The sequence below is a fragment of the Diabrotica undecimpunctata genome, chromosome 5, assembly GCF_040954645.1.
Source record: "Diabrotica undecimpunctata isolate CICGRU chromosome 5, icDiaUnde3, whole genome shotgun sequence".
NCBI classification, from domain to species: Eukaryota; Metazoa; Arthropoda; class Insecta; order Coleoptera; family Chrysomelidae; genus Diabrotica; species Diabrotica undecimpunctata.
In genome coordinates this window covers 34,089,839-34,109,333 of record NC_092807.1, presented here as the reverse complement: position 1 = coordinate 34,109,333, position 19,495 = coordinate 34,089,839, and positions in this window count along the sequence as shown.

Genomic DNA, 19,495 nt, shown 5'->3' with positions numbered 1-19,495 from the left:
CAATTATTATTCGCCTTTTTATTTCCTCAGATGTGTTATTATTGGGGTTAACCGATGTCCCTAGAAATATGAACTCTTTGACTGCTTCGAAGAGTTCCCCATATAATTGTCATATTTTTCCGGCATAAAGCAGGACAGGTAAATAAGTTCACTGAGGGTTTAGTTTCATGCAGCGCCGAAGTAATTTTATTTCAGTGAATTTACCAGGTGGATAGATTAAGCTTTTTTATTCTAGCTTTTATATGATCACAGATTTGTATATTAATAATGGTGTACTTGGATGATACAGCTTTTTTGGAAAGGCAATAGGCTTTTTCGTTACCCCTAATCCCGACGTGTGATGGTACCCACATTAGATTAACTGTTGGATTTGTGTTTATAAGAAACTGATATATGTCATGAATATCTTGAATGAGAAGATGATTGGTAGATATAGTATTAGTAAAGTGTATAGAGGAAAGTAAATCAGTGCATATGTCTATGTGTGAATTTGGATATTTTTGGGCATATTTAAAAGCACGTGAAATAGCTAGTAGTTCACCATTGTGGATACTACGTCAAAGAGAAATATAGAGTTTGATAGGTTAATGTACTGAGAACACAGAATATCCAGCTCCACTTTTAGTCTTTGGCACGGCAGTGTAAAGAACTATGTTGTATCTATTTTTGCTTATTAGTTCCAGAGAATGGATTCCTAATATATTAACACTGGTATCTTCCTTGTTATTTTGGTAAGGGAAAAATCATGATCTGGGAGTATGTTGATCCAATTGGGATTATTGGAGATTATATATATTATATATTATATATTATATGTATTATATTATATATATTATATTATATATATATATATATATATATATATATATATATATATATATATATATATATATATATATATATTAGTGGATTTTCTTGGGCTTAGGATTTGATTAGTGGATTTGATACTAAGACATTTTCATATATTTTTTCGACGTTTCGGCAAGAAATCCATGCCTTTTTCAAGAAGTAATATTGACTAAAAAAACATTTTATGACAGACATAATACGGTTTAAAAGTTAAACTTTTGACTTACCAAGCATGTAAAAATTCAGTACTAATAAGTAGACGTCACAATTAAAATAATATTAAAAACATAGGACATACCCACTAAGTCACTACATGTAAAATGTATTTTAAATCTAATGTGTTCTTTATTTATGTTAGTTTATCGTTTAAACAATCAGTTATTTTAACATCATAGGCGTTCTAAAATTGTCTTTTTATGTGTTTTTAAAATAAGTTAAAATATATTTTGTTCAAATTTTTGACATCTTTTTTATCATTTATTGCATTATTATTTTTTTTTATTTGTATAGACTTTAGAAGCTCTCTCTTCTTCCCGCTGAGTTCACTTCCCAGGATCTTGGTTTTCTCAAAATCAAATTTATGTTTTTTTTTCGTTTTCATGTTTTGTGAGGGCGGTTGAGTTTTTTTTGTCATATTTGTGGGAACGTATTCTTGAGTTAAGTAGCTGACTGGTTTGTCCAATATAAACTCCATCACAATTCGAGCAGGGAATTTCATATACAACATGCGATCTTTTTAATAGAGGGGTTTTTGTTTTTAATCTTGTAAAATTCTTTTTCAAAAGATTGTGCCCTTTATGAGCAACGGTAATATTATGTTTGGACAGAATATTTGCAATTTGTTCTGATAATCCTTTTATATAGGGAAGAGACATACAGTTTTTCTTTACCGTGTTGGTTTCATTGTTATTATTGTTATTGTAAAATTTATGCAGTCGCGATTTGAAAGTGTTGTCGATAAGGTGGTGTGGGTATGAATTAAGTGTTAGTGCTGTTTTTGCTTTTTTAATGGTGTGAGGTCTATTGATAGGATCGGATAATCGAATAGCTCTATCGGCGAGTCCGATAACGACTGATTTCTTTTGAGACAGGAGATGATGAGAGTTAAAATTCAGATATCTCGACGACCAGGTTTTTTTGGTGTACCATGAAGTAGTTATAGTACTGTTTTCTCTATGTAAGGTCAGGTCCAGAAAATTAATTTGATATTTTTTTTCAATTTCTAATGTGAATTTTAGTTTTTGGTGAAAGTTATTGAATTCATTTAGTAAAATATTCATTTTATCCCCTGGTGCTGCGCTCTAAACTCAAACTATATATATATATATATATATATATATATATATATATATATATATATATATATATATATATATATATATATATATATTGGTAGAGTTCTGATTTCAGGCAAATTTATAAGTTTTAATAACGGCTGTAGAGGACTAGGAAATAGATGTATATCTAAGTTACATGGAGAGTTGTTATAGGGTTGGTGTGATAATGTAGCTAAATAATATACTGGATTGGAGGGGTTTGAAGAAATTGCAGCAGCATAGGAGACTAGAAGGTTTTCTCGCCTAAGCAATAGAGGAAGTTCACTATCTTCACAGTAAAGACTTTCTGCTGGACAATAATGAAATGCTCCAAGACACAAGCGGATAGCCGTGTTGTGTACGATATTCAGTGAACTTAGAATTGAGTTAGTTGCACATTAAACTTGAATACAATAAACTTTGTACATTAAAAAGAAAGGAAAATCATGAATAATGGAAGTAAATTCCATTAATTTGACTAAAATCTTTCAATTTGTAAATAATAATTAAAATAAGCATTTAAACCTTTGATGATGAAGTTTTATTTTGTTCATAAACTGAGTATGAATATTTTTTTAGTTTAAGTTACAATTCATACAGACTAATGAGGCCGTTTGCTTGGTTTTAGAGTAACTTCCAGCTACTTTTAGTCCGTCAAAATCAAACCAACGTAGAAAAAATATGATTATACAAAATTTAATAAATAGTTGAGACTGAGATGAGTGAACCGAGTATACTAAATATATCAGCCATATTAGCACTTGAAAATAATAAAATGAAAATATATTTTTGCTGAGGCAAAATATTCAAAACAAAAATGTTTTTAGCATGTTTTTTATTTAATTAAACAATAGTTTCCCGAACAATATCAAAAATATTTATTAATAAGGAGACTAACGCGCCTAACAATATTGTCGCATAAAAAATGTTGGCCGGTTCCTATGACCATCCATTAACTTCTGACATTTTATGACAAAAAAGTCTCAGAAGTCTCCGGTGCCGCTTTGGGCCTGGCACAATTGAAAGGGAGTTGGAAAGCTTTGAAAGGCCAAAAATATGAGTAGGATGGCCAACAAGGAAATTCCTTTCATAAATCTCATGTTTAACGCCTCTTTTCTGCTCATTTTTAGATAAATTCTATATCCATATCAACAAATTAATTTATAGTGTACGAAGCGAGGGGATGATTCATATAGAAAGTTTTTTCTATAAGTTTTAATAAAATAGAGTATGTTATTATATTATTAAATTAGATATGGATATACTATTGTATATTGATATATTATATTGTAATTAAGCTTATATATATATATATATATATATATATATATATATATATATATATATATATATATATATATATATATATATATATATATATATATATCGGTACCTCGGAGGTAAAGGACACTATGTCCATTTTCTTACTTTTTCAGCAGAGCAGTTTTAAAAATTTTTAAATTTGTAATCAGTAAATACTCAAATGTTTCTTATATTTAACCAAGATCAATATATTATTATTGTGGTGTGTATAATCGTTTTTCATTTCATGAAGTGTTATATACCTGAGGTTTACCGTTCATGATTTAAAATTTTTTTAAAAATGTGTAGTTGGACATAGTGTTGTTTACCTCTAACAACTTTTTTAAATAATGCGGCATTGCATGTTAAGGTCTTTACGAAATAAACAATACAAACACATTAAACAGCCTATTCTATTATTTTATTAGAGGTAAATATTATAACGTTATAATAATTAAGTAAAATTATAGAATACAAGTTTCAAAATTGTTAAAGATGCTCCATATTATCGGGTAATCGTTTGTGGCTACATCGCTGTGTTAAATTTTGATAAAACGCATGACAAACTGACGGAACAAAAGGCAGTAGTGCAATTAAGTCATTGTACTTTTGTTTTGTGATTGGTAATGGGATTACTGAGACTTGATTTAATTGGGCTGGAAACGTTACTTGCTGTCTTCGATACCTCATGAAGTCCACTTCATACATATTTTGATTATTAAAATCGGTTTTATAAAAGAACTTTCCAATGTGTTCTTGTTGGACTTATAGGAAAACACATGTTGACAGTAGAATAGGGTCTTTACTAACATTTTTTTTTCTATTTACAAAAGGAGGATTAGATGACAATTTCTTATCGAACAGCGTTTTGAAGTTTTTGAAATCTGCAAGTTCCATATTGTGCACTGTGTATTTATCTGATGTTTGCCTAACTAGTTGTTGCCAGTCCCATGGTGTTAAAATGGCCAAATTGGAGAGTTTCTTTCTTTTTCTTTCGGTTAAAGCATGAACAGTGTCTGCTTCCATATGTGTGTGCCCTTTCAGTAAAAACTTTTGAGTGATCGTTTTTATTTGCAGTATCCAAAAATAGCACATTATAATACTTATATTTTTATTTTGTCCATAGCAGTTATCGGTCCAAAGAGTGATGTCCTCTACTTGACTACCTGGAATTGTATTGTCAGCCCATTTCAAAATTGACGAGGCAATTTCATTTGCACCTCGGGCCCCTTTCGATTCGTCCCACATTATACATTGTACAGAAGAATCACTGGCATCATGTAATGTAAAATTTAATGCCAAAGCTTCCTTTTGTAGAAACTAATACAATTGTTTGTTAGTGGTGAAGGCAAACATTTTTGCAAATCACCAGATAATACTTTGTATTTTGGTGACTCTTTAGCTATTATAAAGTACAATTGTTTTAAGTTATACCAAGTTTTAGATTCAATTAGGTGAGCATCATAATCAGCTTTTATACTGGTTAGTTCATCTGCAGTAAGATTATTTTTTAATTGAGCGGTGAATGTACTGCATGTATCCCAAATGTATCTTTCGGGCGGTTTAAACGACAACTTGAAGTCTTTATTAAAAATATCTGCGTACAACCACTTTTTTGCTCTGAGCTTTGGATCTACATGTCTTTCATTGCATTCATCAATGCACAGTTGTTATATCTTTTCTATTGTAAGTTCTGTGCCCAGATAATCTCTCTTACTCCTTTCTCTGGAATAATGACGCTCGTATTTTGGGAATTATTTAATATGTTGATGTATACTATTTATGGTTTCGGTACTAGTTTTATTGGTTGGCGTGTGTCTACCTCTTTGATCAGTTCTTAATAAACCTCCTGGCTCAATTTTTTTCAACATATTTACTACTACTAAATTAGATATACAAAGTGTGTTTAAAAACATAACCTTGCACACCTTCGATAGCTGATTGTTCACTGTAAAATGGTAGTGTAGTGTATTATTTTTAGATTTGGTAGAATTTGGATCTTTTTTCTTGATCGAAGAGTAGGTTGGATGTCGATACATGAGAAGATAAATTGCTTTTTAAGATCTGAAACGTTGGTCTCAGTCCAGTATGATTTGAAAATTTTTTGTCTTTCGCATTCTGGCAATCTTTCAGAGCATTTCATGCGACACATGCAAGGAGCCTTTAACATTTTTGCAGGCATGTCTTTGCCTATTTTACTGAGATACTCTTTCCCACCAGCTATTTTCGTTTGCGAAGATTACAGGCCCAATTTTGTTCATTTACTACACGTTTTTTACCTTTTTGTTTGCACTTAGTTATATTTTGTACCTTTCTTTTAACACTTTTCCCTTCTAAAATAACTTCATTATGTTCATTGAAATTGCCTGCATCATTGCTTAGGGATAAATGGTCCTAAAGACGATTTTTTTATTGCCCCACTAATCGTAGGAGTTTACCTTTGTTTTCGCTGGTTTACTTATACGTCTCATATCATTGTCGTCCGATTTTGAGCTTTCACCACTTGGAGGCTCATAGATTTTATTAATATCCGAATTTTCATCTCCAAACAAATTATCATATTATATCAAACCAGCTAAAAGAAGGAATCGTGTTTTATTATAATTTATGAAAATATTTTAATTCAAAAATAATGTTAAAAAATAAAAAATTTAGACATGACTTTAAATCATTATGTTTAATTTCAAATCGAGAGCTGTCATTCGTTTCTCGTAAAGTGTAGCACAAAACTGTATTGAGTTGTGGCATACTAGAATAAATAAAACACACTGGAAAAATTAAAAATTTAATTTGAAATTAATACAAAATGAATACCTTTTACAGTGAACAAGTGTATAATTTAAATATATGTATTATAATTCGAATCAATTGTGTTTACCTTTATTACAAGATTACAAGATACAAGAGCTTCTAAAAAAGACAAAATATCTTACGAGAGTTGAACGAGAAAAAAAATTTTTGTTAACTCATCAAATAAAATTAGTTTGGTTAATACAATTGCTGCTAACATATTTGAAAAAGAATTGCTATAAAAATGTCCTTATCTAATAAATGTTTCTCTGAAATTTTAATATCTAACACAAAAACAATTGAATTTATAAATAAGTTAGAATAGCGATCAATTACAATTAAGCCTCAATGTCATTCATAAATGCCAACTTCAAATTTTTATTTTTGACAATTATATACCGACATTTATATTGCCAAAAATAAAATTTTGTTTAAAAATTCTTTTTTGTTTAGTAACAAAAAAGAAGGAGATTTATTCACCATTGATATATGTCTGAAAAAATGTAACAGATATATGGAAAATTAAATCAAAATGTGATATTTTACAGGTTTCATATATAAACTACAAAGAAATAATATAATTATAAATTTTGCTTAGATATTGAATTTCTGATCTTTTGTTTAAATTATTATCACTTTTGCTAATACAAACCATTTTTACTAAATTCTATTAATCAATAATTCTGTTAGTTGAAGATTTATGACGAATTCTTTTTTATATTTTACTTCACTCTACTTAATAATTATTAAAATAAAAAAGTGTTCTGGTAAGTTTTTGCTACGGTTTCACCACCATGATTATTTTCCACCACTAAAGCAAGCTTATGTGGAAACGTTCCAGCTAGCTAAATATTCGAGCCAGCAGAATTTAAAAAATATATTTTTGAAATAATACAGTGTTTTATTAGGTTTTTACAAATTTATTACCACCCTAGTAATTTTTCACCCCTTGTGGGAACTACTCCTTGTGGGAAGTCAATATTAAGCTAGTAAGCGGAAGCTCAAAAGAAAATTTGAAAATTTAAAATACACGTGATTCTGCTCGATTTTTACTAATGTTTTTGCCTTTCAAGTAACCCGTGGTAGCTTAGGTTAAAATAAAAAAAGTCATTTTTAAATACCACTCTATGTTACAAAGCTTTTCCAATTAATTTATCACCTTCACAATTGTTTAAACCTCTATGAGAAGCCAATAGTTCTACTAGGTTGAATTTTGAACTGACATAACAAAAATAAAAAAGTATTTTTAATAATTTTTTTATATTGTACTTTTACTTGACCCTTAAAATATTTTTTGCTATCTTCATATTTTTCACCTAACACGCTGAGAGTGAAAATCAATTCTAGACGTGATCGTACGTAGATGAATGTGCACTGGTTGTTACTATTAAAAATTACTCAAAAACTATTGTACTCAGCATAGAACACACTCAGGGTCAGTACACATATTTATATATTTGCAATATTTGCAATTTATTGCCGAAGTTGAATAATAGTGAAGAGAGCGGTATCAATCTAATATCCTGTTAACACAGCAGCCCCCACTCCTTGATTGGCGGTACACTTCGCTCAGGTCTATGAATGTATGTAATAAATATATATCTTTTAATCTTTTGACAATAGGTGCGCAAGGTGTCCCGACCCTCCTTTCCAATTAGACAATTAATGTAACAGATATAATAAAATTATATCAATGTTAATATTTCTTACCTGGTATTTATTCGTTAAAATATAAAAATTATTCCATTGTATTCACTAAAACTCAACTTGATTTCAGTTGTTTTATATTCATAAAAGGGACTCACGATTCGATTTCGATGAGCCATGTACTCACTACTCGAATCAGAGTAAATTTTTTAAAACAGTTAAAATTTATACCTACTTTTTGAAATAAAGTTTTTTCATATTTTCAATATTTAAATATTTAAAAAATAAATATTAGCACAGAGTAACATTTCAGAATTATTTTTAATTAGGGTAGTTGAGAAAAAAATGACTAGGTTATTAAAAATATAGTAAAAATCTAGCAGAGCACTTTTGTATTTCCAAGATTTTGTATTTAGCTATCGTGAATATGTAGCTTGTTGATAGTTTCCCATTAACTGTGGCTTAGGGGGTCAAAAATTATGAGGGTAGATAAAATTAAGTAAAAAGCTGGCAAGCAGTTTATAATTTCAGTTACAAGTAGGGTACAGTAAAATTGTAAAAATAGATTTTTTATCACTTTAAATATTAACCCAACCGAACTATTGACCTCTCGTTAAGGGGTGAATAATTACTAGTGAGTGAAGTAGTAGATTCAAAAATCTAGCAGAGCACTATGGTATACTTATCATAAATATTTTTTTTTGAATTTTACTAGCTTTAATCGTAAGCCAGCAGAAACGCTCCCCTTAAAGGGTAGTTTGGTGGTGAAAAATTATTATGGTGGTAATAAATTAGTGAAAAATGGGTGAAAAAATATGCCATCGACAAAAAGTTTTGTTTCTGAATTCTGTTAGCTTGAACCTGAAGCCAGCAGAATCGCTCCCATTAAGGGTGATTTGGTGGAAAAAAATTATTAGGGTGGTAACAAATTAGTGGAAATTAGGTGAAAAATATTACGTAGGTTAAATTGGATTCCGCTCATTTGTCTCCGCTAGCTTAAGGGTCCTTAACTGATACACAAAATCACTAGTTGCTTTAAGCTTTGTTTCTGAAAGAATAGTTTATTCTACACAAAAAGTGCTAGGTAAGGGCTTGGTAAAACGATTTTTTGCGTTTTTACATCTCTACGAGGAGTGTTTTATGGGAAAGCCCGAGGGAAAAAGTGGTAAACTGTTTTGCATCTTTTTGAGGTCCCTAATTTGATAAGCTCGGCAAAATTCAGCTTGTTCGTATGATTTTTAGGCGTCAAATCTCTGACGACTGGACTATTATGTTTAATACAAACTAATTTAATTTGCAATTTTTAAAGATCAACTGTTTCCAATTAACTTGCAGGACCGGTTATTAGTTTGCACTTTTACTGATTAATAATAAATTATTAGTATGTGCTTTGAATATTTAATATCATTGAAAAAGTTAATTAGCATATGGTTTTTGAATTTAAACTTTAATATAATATGGTGTTAATTGTTTTCTATAATTAATATTGCAATATAATATGAACTATAGTTGAACCAAGTTTTAGTTAATAGATTCATAAACAGACTAGATCAAAAATCTGAAAACGCCTAATACAGGGATGTACCTATTTTGCAATATAAAGATTTGAAATTTGATGTTTGTAGTGTTGCCAGATTGACCACTTTTCTGACATCATTAGCCACTTTGGCTTTTTAAATACAACATTCTGTATATTGTAACTTTATTTAAATCTAAACTTCAATACCAGTTCAAACGTATACAAAACTCAATTTTGTGTAGCCAGGAATATTTAAAAAAAAAGAAACAAAACCCTAGAAACGCCTAATCGTCTCAATAAATCTTTTGATTTAAACCCGTCTATTGCATTTCTCTAGACATTAATATGGATTTATTGATAATTATTTTCTTTACTTGCACTTACTTTGCTGGATTAGTTTTAAAAATTCTATTATTCAAGTATCCCCAATAAAAAAATCTTTAGGATTTAAATCGGGTGAACGAGGAGGCCATTCAATACTGTCTAATCTACTAATCCATCGTCCAGAAAATTTCTGTTATAAATAACAAACATTTGCACCAAAATGAGCCGCAGTTCGGTCTTGCTGAAATCATATCTCAGTGAAATTGGCTCCAAACATTTTTTTTTCAGTGCAGGTACAACTTTATTTCTAAGCTTTTTTTTTTTATTTTAACATCCCAATATGGCATAATGGTGGTGTAATTCATCCGTGTTATAATTAAATGGCCCGCTAGATCCTGTGACTTGGCGCTTACGATTTCTTTTTTTGGGGTTTTCTCAAAGAAAACATTTAAAGGCATCAGTTTGAAAAAGCCACATACTTAGCCGAATTAACGTCAAAAATACTTCATTTCTCTGCAAGTATTACACCAGCCCTACTCCAAAATATGAGGAGAAATCTGTGTAATAGATTTAGTTACTGTTTAGCAGAAGGAGGTGGAATATTTGAGCCATTAATTCATTAATCTGCTTTCCTAATCTTTATTTTTTGCTCGGTGCATTTTACGAAGTTTGTAGGTTAAGTAGTATTTTTGTGTTTAAGTTATGAAGAAGTTTATTGTTTTTTTTTTTATCTAAGAGTACAAACGATTCTTATTCTAATTATTTTCTTCTTTCTTGTCTTATTGTTATAAGCTTTGTCCATAAAATTCGTATAATTTTCAGTGACAATAAAGCATATTACTTATTTACTTACTTAATTATTTGTATTACTATTAAGGCTAAAAAATAACCAAAAAATTAATTTAGAGCATTATAGTAAATATACTCTAGAGATGGGATTGTAAGAAATCTTAATTCATATGGTCAACAAAACAATCTCGTTATCTGTATAAGGAATATATAAGGATACATTACTTTATCTTATTATTTAAGCAGTATTTGCAAAATATTTTGCAGTAAGAATGTCAAATTTTTATAAAAAATATTCTATTTGGGCATTTTATCATAACATATCTGTTTATTATTTGTGTCTGCCGTTACAGGGCAAACTTGTCGTAAAACATATAATAAACTAGCTGCCTATATTTAACTAACGTTTAGGGAAACTTGTTAAACTAAATACAACATAAAATAAAAAACATAATATTTATATTATGCAACATTACTATACATTTTTATTAATGAACAGATTTTCTATGTATTCTTAAAAAAAAAATAAAGAAATGTGTCCCCCTTTAAAATATTTTCGTGCGCTTATGAAAGATTATCTAGAATTTAAAGTTCGTTTTTATGTGGGGTTTTGATATAAATTATCACCTAATTATACATAAAAAATATGGAAAGCATAACCGTTCATCAATTTTTAACGTTTTCTCTGTCCATAAAATCGAATGTGAGATGTCAAGATATGAAAACCGTTTTGGCTCTTCTCCAAATTTCCCGCTGTATTTCCCGACAAACAAAAGAACAACATTCTTGTCATTTAACGGTATATTCCTTTCTGATGTAACACGCATCGTGGCCTGAGAAATGTGTTATTCCGAATGGTATGTGTATTTGAATGAATAGGAAAATTGATAGGACACGCTTTGTTTCTTTTGACCTAGATGAAAATTTCGTTGTCTATTTTCTAACTTGTCTTCGCTTGCACAAAAAATGGGCGAATACGTAACGTATTTGCTTCTTGACTTTGATGTAAACGCTTACTTCCTGGTCTTTCGTAATGTGTGGCAAATTTAACGTTTGTGTTAAATAATGTGGCATGACGCAGCTGTAAGAGGTTTATTGTTTACCAGAATATTTTTACTATATTCTGTTTTAGCTTATATACTGTACGGTCGCTTGGTCGTGAAGAGATGCTATAGAAAAGAAGGGATGATTAAAGATACACTAAATGGATAAACATTGATAATAAAGATGAGAAAAATTAATAGAAAAAACTCAAATTTATTTCAAGTAATTCAAACATCGAACAGAAAAGAGAAAACAGGAAAGTGAAATAACTAAATATGTTCCAAATGTTTTACTAACAAAAAAATCTTAAAATATATTAAACATTAAAAAAATATATTTTTACGTCATTTTTTAAAATATTCATTTTTTGAAAACAATTTCTGGAGATCGAAACGTTATTTTCATTACAATTAATTTTGGCTTAACTCCGTCTAAACATAATATTTAATTGGGAGAATAGTTTTTAAATTCTAAACTGCATATCGCTTTCTTAATTTCCTGTTCAAGTCTGGTTACATAGATAAGTTTTAGAATTGATTTGATGAGCTGAGATTCTGTAGGTATTGGCTTTTCTTTCTAAATATTCTTATTTCTGTAGTTCTTAAAGTAAGGACAGTCTACGAGATAAAATTCCACCGCAGTTTGCACATAAAGATGAATCTTGAAAAGTCAGTAAATGTTTATGTATTATCTTGAATTTTCTATTTTTAGCGGGCGGATTAAAATTTTCTTTTTCGTGTCATAGAATGAAACTTAAAATGTTCAATAGCGGGATGGATACCATAAAGTTTGGAATGGATTTTGCTTCAGTGGTCTTGTCAATACCTTATGAGGAAATATTTAAACAACGACTGTAAATCTGTATGTAATTGTACGTTTTCTAATCTAAATAATGTGCACTATACATGCTTTTGAACATTTTGCTGCTTTTTTGTTTTCTGGTGATAATGACACTTCATATTAAAGAATAGGAAACATTTTGCTAGTATGTATGCAAATGAATAGTGGAAAAGGGATATTTAGTTGAAGTCACAGTACATCTAACAGCTACAGCATTTATGTATACAATTTCGTCAAAACCTTTATAAGTAATTATCTTTACAAAAGTTTGGCTTAGAAATTAGGGGTTCATCCTAACAAAGGCAATCCATCTGTCCAAACTGTGGCAGTAACTAGCATCGAAGCCTACGTGGTCTCACAAGTGCCCAAAAAGACAGGAGTTACCATCCTCTCACGAGGAGACTAAGCATCTTTATGCTGAGAGAAGGATTATTTTCATGAATCTGATAAAGGAAATAAAAGCAATTCTCCAATTTACCACCACACTAATGCTCAACATTCTCCACGATAGGCGGGAAATATTAAGAAGACATACGTCTGACCTCACCTCTACAGTACCTCTACAGTATTTGTGTGTGCCCACATAGTTGTCCCTTTTATAAGCAACAATAGGGTCACTACATTAAACTGTGTAATAGATATGATTAACTGCTCGGGTGTGGGCAGGAAAAGAGCCTTCATCAAACATCTGTTCTTTACCAAAAACATACAAATCCTCTCCATTATCTAGACCCGCCTCAAAGATCCCCAAATTTCACAGGATACTTCTCATGCCACCTTCCTAAGAGACAGGTTAGTCACAGAAATGATACTAATACCAAAAAACATCCCTACTATCCCTCATATCCTTTCTACTAAGTTACAGTTTCCTGGACGATTACCTGGTAGTTGATATACACCTATAAAATAATCAGAATTACGATAATCTTATATTACAAGTATCTAAACCAACATGGCGTGCCCCTACTTTTGTACTTTTACACAATCGAAAGAGCTGTTTTAATGGGCGATCCAAAGAATAAAAATATTCAGTTTGGTGATACCTCTACAAATATTCTGGGCAGAATACTCTTAGACAACCTTCTAGAACTGCTTATCTATAGAATTACCAATAATGTAGTCACTTTCTACAATCACAGTGAAATTAAATCGTCTATCGAAGATCATATCTTATTTACGAGTAATATTTTGGAAAGATTTGATGATGAATGCTTTACTGGAGAATCAATAACCTCTGATTACCTGCCATTGCTAGTCAAAACTGACTTTAACACTTTAATACTAACAACTTTAAGTTGACACTGGAATCTTTAAAATTAAAAATCTTCTTTAAAATGCATCGTTCATAGTAATTTAACTTAAAAAATATAATCCATATACTCCAATGCTTCCAACGAGAATTATTGGAAAAATAAAAGCTAAGCATAGATTAATCAGAGAGTATAAAATATTATAAGTATAACCGTTTTTCGGCGTCGATAAGGTTGGAGGTGAACAAGCTAAAACAAGAACAGTGGATGCGAGTTACTTCTTATCTAGACTACCAAGAAGGTTAAACAATAATCTTCCAAATTTAAAGTTCAAACTAACCAAAAAACTTCCACATTCACATCTTAAAGTAAACGACATAGTACTTAACAATCCACAAGATAAGATGACCCTAATTTTAAGCACACACGACGGGATAAAAAAGAGATATTATCCAGTCCATATCACCGCAAACTTGGGAAGAATACTTTAAAGATTTACCAACAGAGACAAGAGAGCCCTTCAAACAGATAGAGAACTATGGTTTACAAGGCGTCAGGCTGATAGTATCACCAATCAGAATAAATGAGAGAGAAGTCGAAACCGTATGCAGACATCTAAAGAATGGCAAATCACCTGGCCCCGGAAATGTAGCTCCGGAACTCATTAAACATGGACCCAAAATACTAATTCAACGACTACGACAACTTTTCCAGGAATGCATAAATAAACATGAAATACCTGAGGAATGGAAAGAATCGCATATAAGCACCATCCATAAAAAGGGAGATAAATCGAAACCTGAAAACTACAGTTACTAGTAGTATTAGCAGAATATATGGGAAAATAATAAAAAATCGAATAGAAGAAGAATACCAAGATATGGAAGCCGAAGAACAGGCTGGTTTTCGTGCAGGTCGATCTACAATAGACCATGTCTTCTCTATTACTCAGATAATTGAAAAGAAAGTTGCTCGTGGCCAAGAAGTCCATCTGACGTTCGTAGACCTTAGGAAAGCATATGATAGTATCCCGCTTGATAAATTATGGGAGGCACTGGGGAAAACAAATATAAATATAGAATTGATTGAAGCAGTAAAAACGTTGTACTACCAACAAACAACAAGAATTAAAACAGGAAATCTGATAACACCGGGATTCAAAGTGACTAAAGGACTAAGACAAGGATGCTGTATATCCCAAACATTATTCAAAATATACCTCGAAGCAGCACTCAACAAATGGAAGAAAAAATGTACGCATATGGGCATACCACTAATAGACTTAACTTTGTACACTCTGTGCTTTGCGGATGACCAGGTCATCATTGCACAGGACTCTGAAGACCTTAGTTACATGATGCGAAAACTATTAGAAGAGTTTACAGAGTGGGGTTTGGAAGTGAATATGGAAAAAACTGAGTACATGAGTATCGGAGGAGATCAACATAACCTTCTCGTAGAGGAAAATCAAGAGATCAAACTATGTGATGACTACAAATACCTAGGAGTAAAGATCACTCAGGACGGAAAATTAGATGCAGCCATTAAGGAACGAAATACACAGGGAAGGAAAGGCATAGCCTTACTGAACAGCATACTGTGGGATAAAAACATCTCTAAAGAAAATAAAAGAAGAATATACAACACCATAATAAAAAGTATCACAACATATGGATGCGAAGTGTGGCCCCTAAAAGACAGAACAGAGAAAATGCTTAGAGCAACAGAAATGGACTTCTGGCGCCGCTCGGCGGGAATCTCCAGACGCGATAGAATAACAAACGAGAGAGTCCGAGAAATCATGGGGTTACACATAATATTGTTGATGACATCAAAACGACACAACTCAGATGGTACGGACACGTAAGGAGAATGCCGGAGAATAGAATACCAAGACAAATTCTTGAATGGCAACCAAGAGGTAGGCGAAGACCAGGAAGGCCTAGAAGAAGTTGGAGAGAAGGAGTTGATAAAGAAATCAGAGAAAGAGAACTGGAGGACGATCTATGGAACGATAGAATGAGATGGAGATTGGAAATCGGAAGACGTCGAAGAACGTTGTAAACCGACATTATATATATATATATATATATATATATATATATATATATATATATATATATATATATATATATACGACGGGATACTGAACTGAAAGTAGAAGATACAACCCTCAACTGCACATGGAAATTCATATTCACCCGATGGTAGCTCCTGCAATAAACACAAAGGTAGACGTGTTATATTGAAAAAACACATCACCTGGCTCAGGTGGCATCCACATAGAATGTCTCAAAAACTTCTATAGAGTATCATACCGCTGCTAATGAACATAATCAGTGCATGTCAAATGTTAAAATGCTTTTCTTGAAAAGTATCCAACGCCATCATGATGCCTAAACCAGCAAAGCCCAGAATTAGCACAGAATCCTTTAGATCAGTTTCACTGTTAAACACAGTAGATAAAGTATATGGGAGTATTCTCAAGAGAAAACTCGTAGAATTTCTATGGGCATATTACATAATTCCAAATTTCCCTTTTAATTTTAAAGCTGGGCACTTCACCTAAAATACGTTAACTGAAGTAGTCACTTTCATTTTACAACCCATAAACAAACACAATAGGTTCGTCATAGGCATCTTCTTAGACGTCCAAAAGGCTTTTGATTAGGTCTGGCATGCTGGGCTGACGAAAAAACTCCACCACATTGGACTTCCTATATCCTTCGTCAAAATTATATAATCCTATCTCTCCAATCCTAGCCAACAAACTCTCAATGCCTTTCACTTCACTAGGTAGAGTCTCTAAAAGCTTAATTTTAGCCTTAACATTGTGCACAGTCTACAATAGTGAAATCTCCCATTCCATAAACAGGTCGGAGTGTATTTTACTTTTTGCGAATGATACTGCACTCCTTTCCGCAGGTACCCTCCGAGGGTAACTGCGCAAGAGAGTAATTTTGAATTTACCTCATTGTCTTCCTGGGAGGTCATTTTAGTAGGACCCTCAATTGTGACATTGATATTCATGTGCTTTGTCTGGTAAAAGTGGTAAAAAACAGGCTCAAAACTCTCCTACATACTAACAAAACCTTTATCAGACCAACATTTACCAACAAGACGTGTATTTTTACGTCAATTAATACATGCCAAACCAAAACAATCTTGACAACTGAAAGAAAAATCTTGCGAAAATGCCCGAGAAAACGTGCCGACTATCCGTCTGCTCGGTGCAGTCACCAACCTTTACATTCTCTCTACACTGGCGATGCACGAAAATGACAATGATCACACGAATGTGTATAAACACGATTTTATTGGTTAGTGATCGCGAGTGCTGGTAAAGAGACAAGCAGGAAATGTTATCGTTTTTTATTGCAAAAAGAAGAAGAAAAATAGTGCAAAAAACATTCTGGAATGATCGTGAAATTTTATTTCAACGTCCAATAATTCTCTGTATATTTTAAATTCTCCTTCGGTTTGTCTTTTTTTTCCACATATAATGCACCCTTCCTCTTCATCAACTCTCTTTTACACAGAAATATGTAATAATATTTTCATTTCTATTCGGCCCGGTACGCATACAGCTACAACGCGGTTGTATATAAATAACATTAAAAATACCCTGACTCGGCACTGACACGGAACGGACACAGCATTGATAGATTATTATAATAATAAATCGACTTTTACAGTTAAAAAAAAAGTTGCCCAAAGTATCTTCGTTTTACTGTAAGTGATTAATTAAATTATTTAAGAGTAGTTGTTTGTATGCTCAAATTTGCAAACTAATAACACTATAACAATAAGAGCCAAATCATGCATAGCAGAACTCTCGCCAAATACAATAGAATTGATGTATTTCTGGCCTTCCGGTTTCGTAAATTATTGAGAAGAATTGGGGTCCGATATGTGGCGAGCTAATACAATCGTCTGGTGACATCTGGGCAATGCCGGCTATAAGTTTATTTATTGGTCAATTTATTTAATAGTTGCGGCTCGCTGTTTGCACTTTCAACAATTGACTGCTTTTGTTTGAAGTGTTGAAATATTGAATGAATGCAATTATTTGCACTGGTTTGGCACTAGATATTATTTGACGGCAAAGCGATATAAATTTATTAGAACGTTATAATTAAAGTGTTTGCTTTTTATAGAGTATGACTGGATATTCCGTACAATTTTTTAACAATGTGCACAGAAATATTTTTATTTATTTATTAAGCTAAACAGGCGTTGAGTTCCCAAGGATTAAATAAATTACATGACCACAATTTTATTTTATAAACTACTTGCTCTATTTATACTTACTCTACCACCTTTTCTTTCCAATTACAGACGTTATTTTTTCTATGAATTTTCAAGAACACTATATTTTTTTTAACCTTTTTTGCGATCTGTCTGTCTGCGTATTTGTTTTTAGAAACACAGAATTTTCGTTATTACTTTCTGTCCTAATCTTTTGATAAATATGTATAAGAAAACGATTTTTTGAGTTTTACATACGGTTCATGTTTATGGCTCATTTTACAGGTCTGTCAGTTCTTTGTTAGGTCTTTTCTATAATCCTTCTGTTTTCATACCTCCATATATCTATACCTTAATGCAAAAACAACCAATTTCACATTTTTCAAAAATTGAGTTATCGCTGGAACCAAACTTAATTTTGTTTTAATTTTTACTTCAAGATTAACCAATGTGATATATTGATTTTTGACAGTTGTATCGAAGCCAATTAGGATTGTGCACACTAATTTGTACAATAACAACCAAATAAGATGCTATTTCCAGATTAGTTGTTCTTTCATGTAAACTTACTTAGTTTAGGGATTTAATATTTTCATAATATTGATAAATAAACAATGGATTAATTAACCTTTTTCAATAGATGTTGGTGCCGTTGATTCAATAATAGAAGTGTTATGTTTTTATTAATCTAATTTATTGTTTTTATTTATTATTAAAGGTTTTACACTTATAACACTTAAAAGTTTATTTAAAGTCTTTATTTGTACTAATTTATTTTACACTTAATAATTATATAATTTATCTACATTTATTATAATACGTGCGTTGCATTTTAAAACGCGGCGCGATCTTCAAAAACTAACTGTTCTCCTTCCAACAAAATTCCTCTTTAAATATTAAATACAGTTATCCTCGAGGTTTTATTGACCTTCCGGAACTTCCCCGATCGCCGTGAAACCAAACAGGTCTTTTAGCGAAGGGACTAGAAATTTCTGCCGGCAGGTAAACAGGTCTTTCAACTGAGCTCCGAAATAACTAGAATAAAAAAGAATTAGTCATAATATATTTACAGTTTTATAGGCCATGATATTTATCGTAATAGAAGTATCGGATTTCAAAATGAAAAATATGCACATATTACCTAGGTTGCTAGATTCTTTTATTAATTTTAAAATATAATTTAAAAAAATATAATTATTAAATATAATTAATAATTATATATAAAGAACACTCAGAGTAAATCTACAAAATATCCAGAGTGTAGTAAAATATTTTCAAAACTTTCAATAAATTTAATAAATTGACTTTAAATTCTGACAATTTAATTTATTTACCAGGTAGGAATAAATAATTCTGTATTTTTGATAAAAAGTTTAAACGGAGGTAATAGAAATGGGTTCTTACAAGGAGATTCTAATTATAAAGTAAAGACATTTTTAAGAAGTCCACTAAACAATCCAATTTCTATAATGAATCTCATTTTAGAACCAGATATGCAACATAACTTTTATGTAGGAAAAGAAGGTTTAGGTACTATTTCATACAGTGGAAGTGGCTGTAAGGTTGAAAAGATTCAA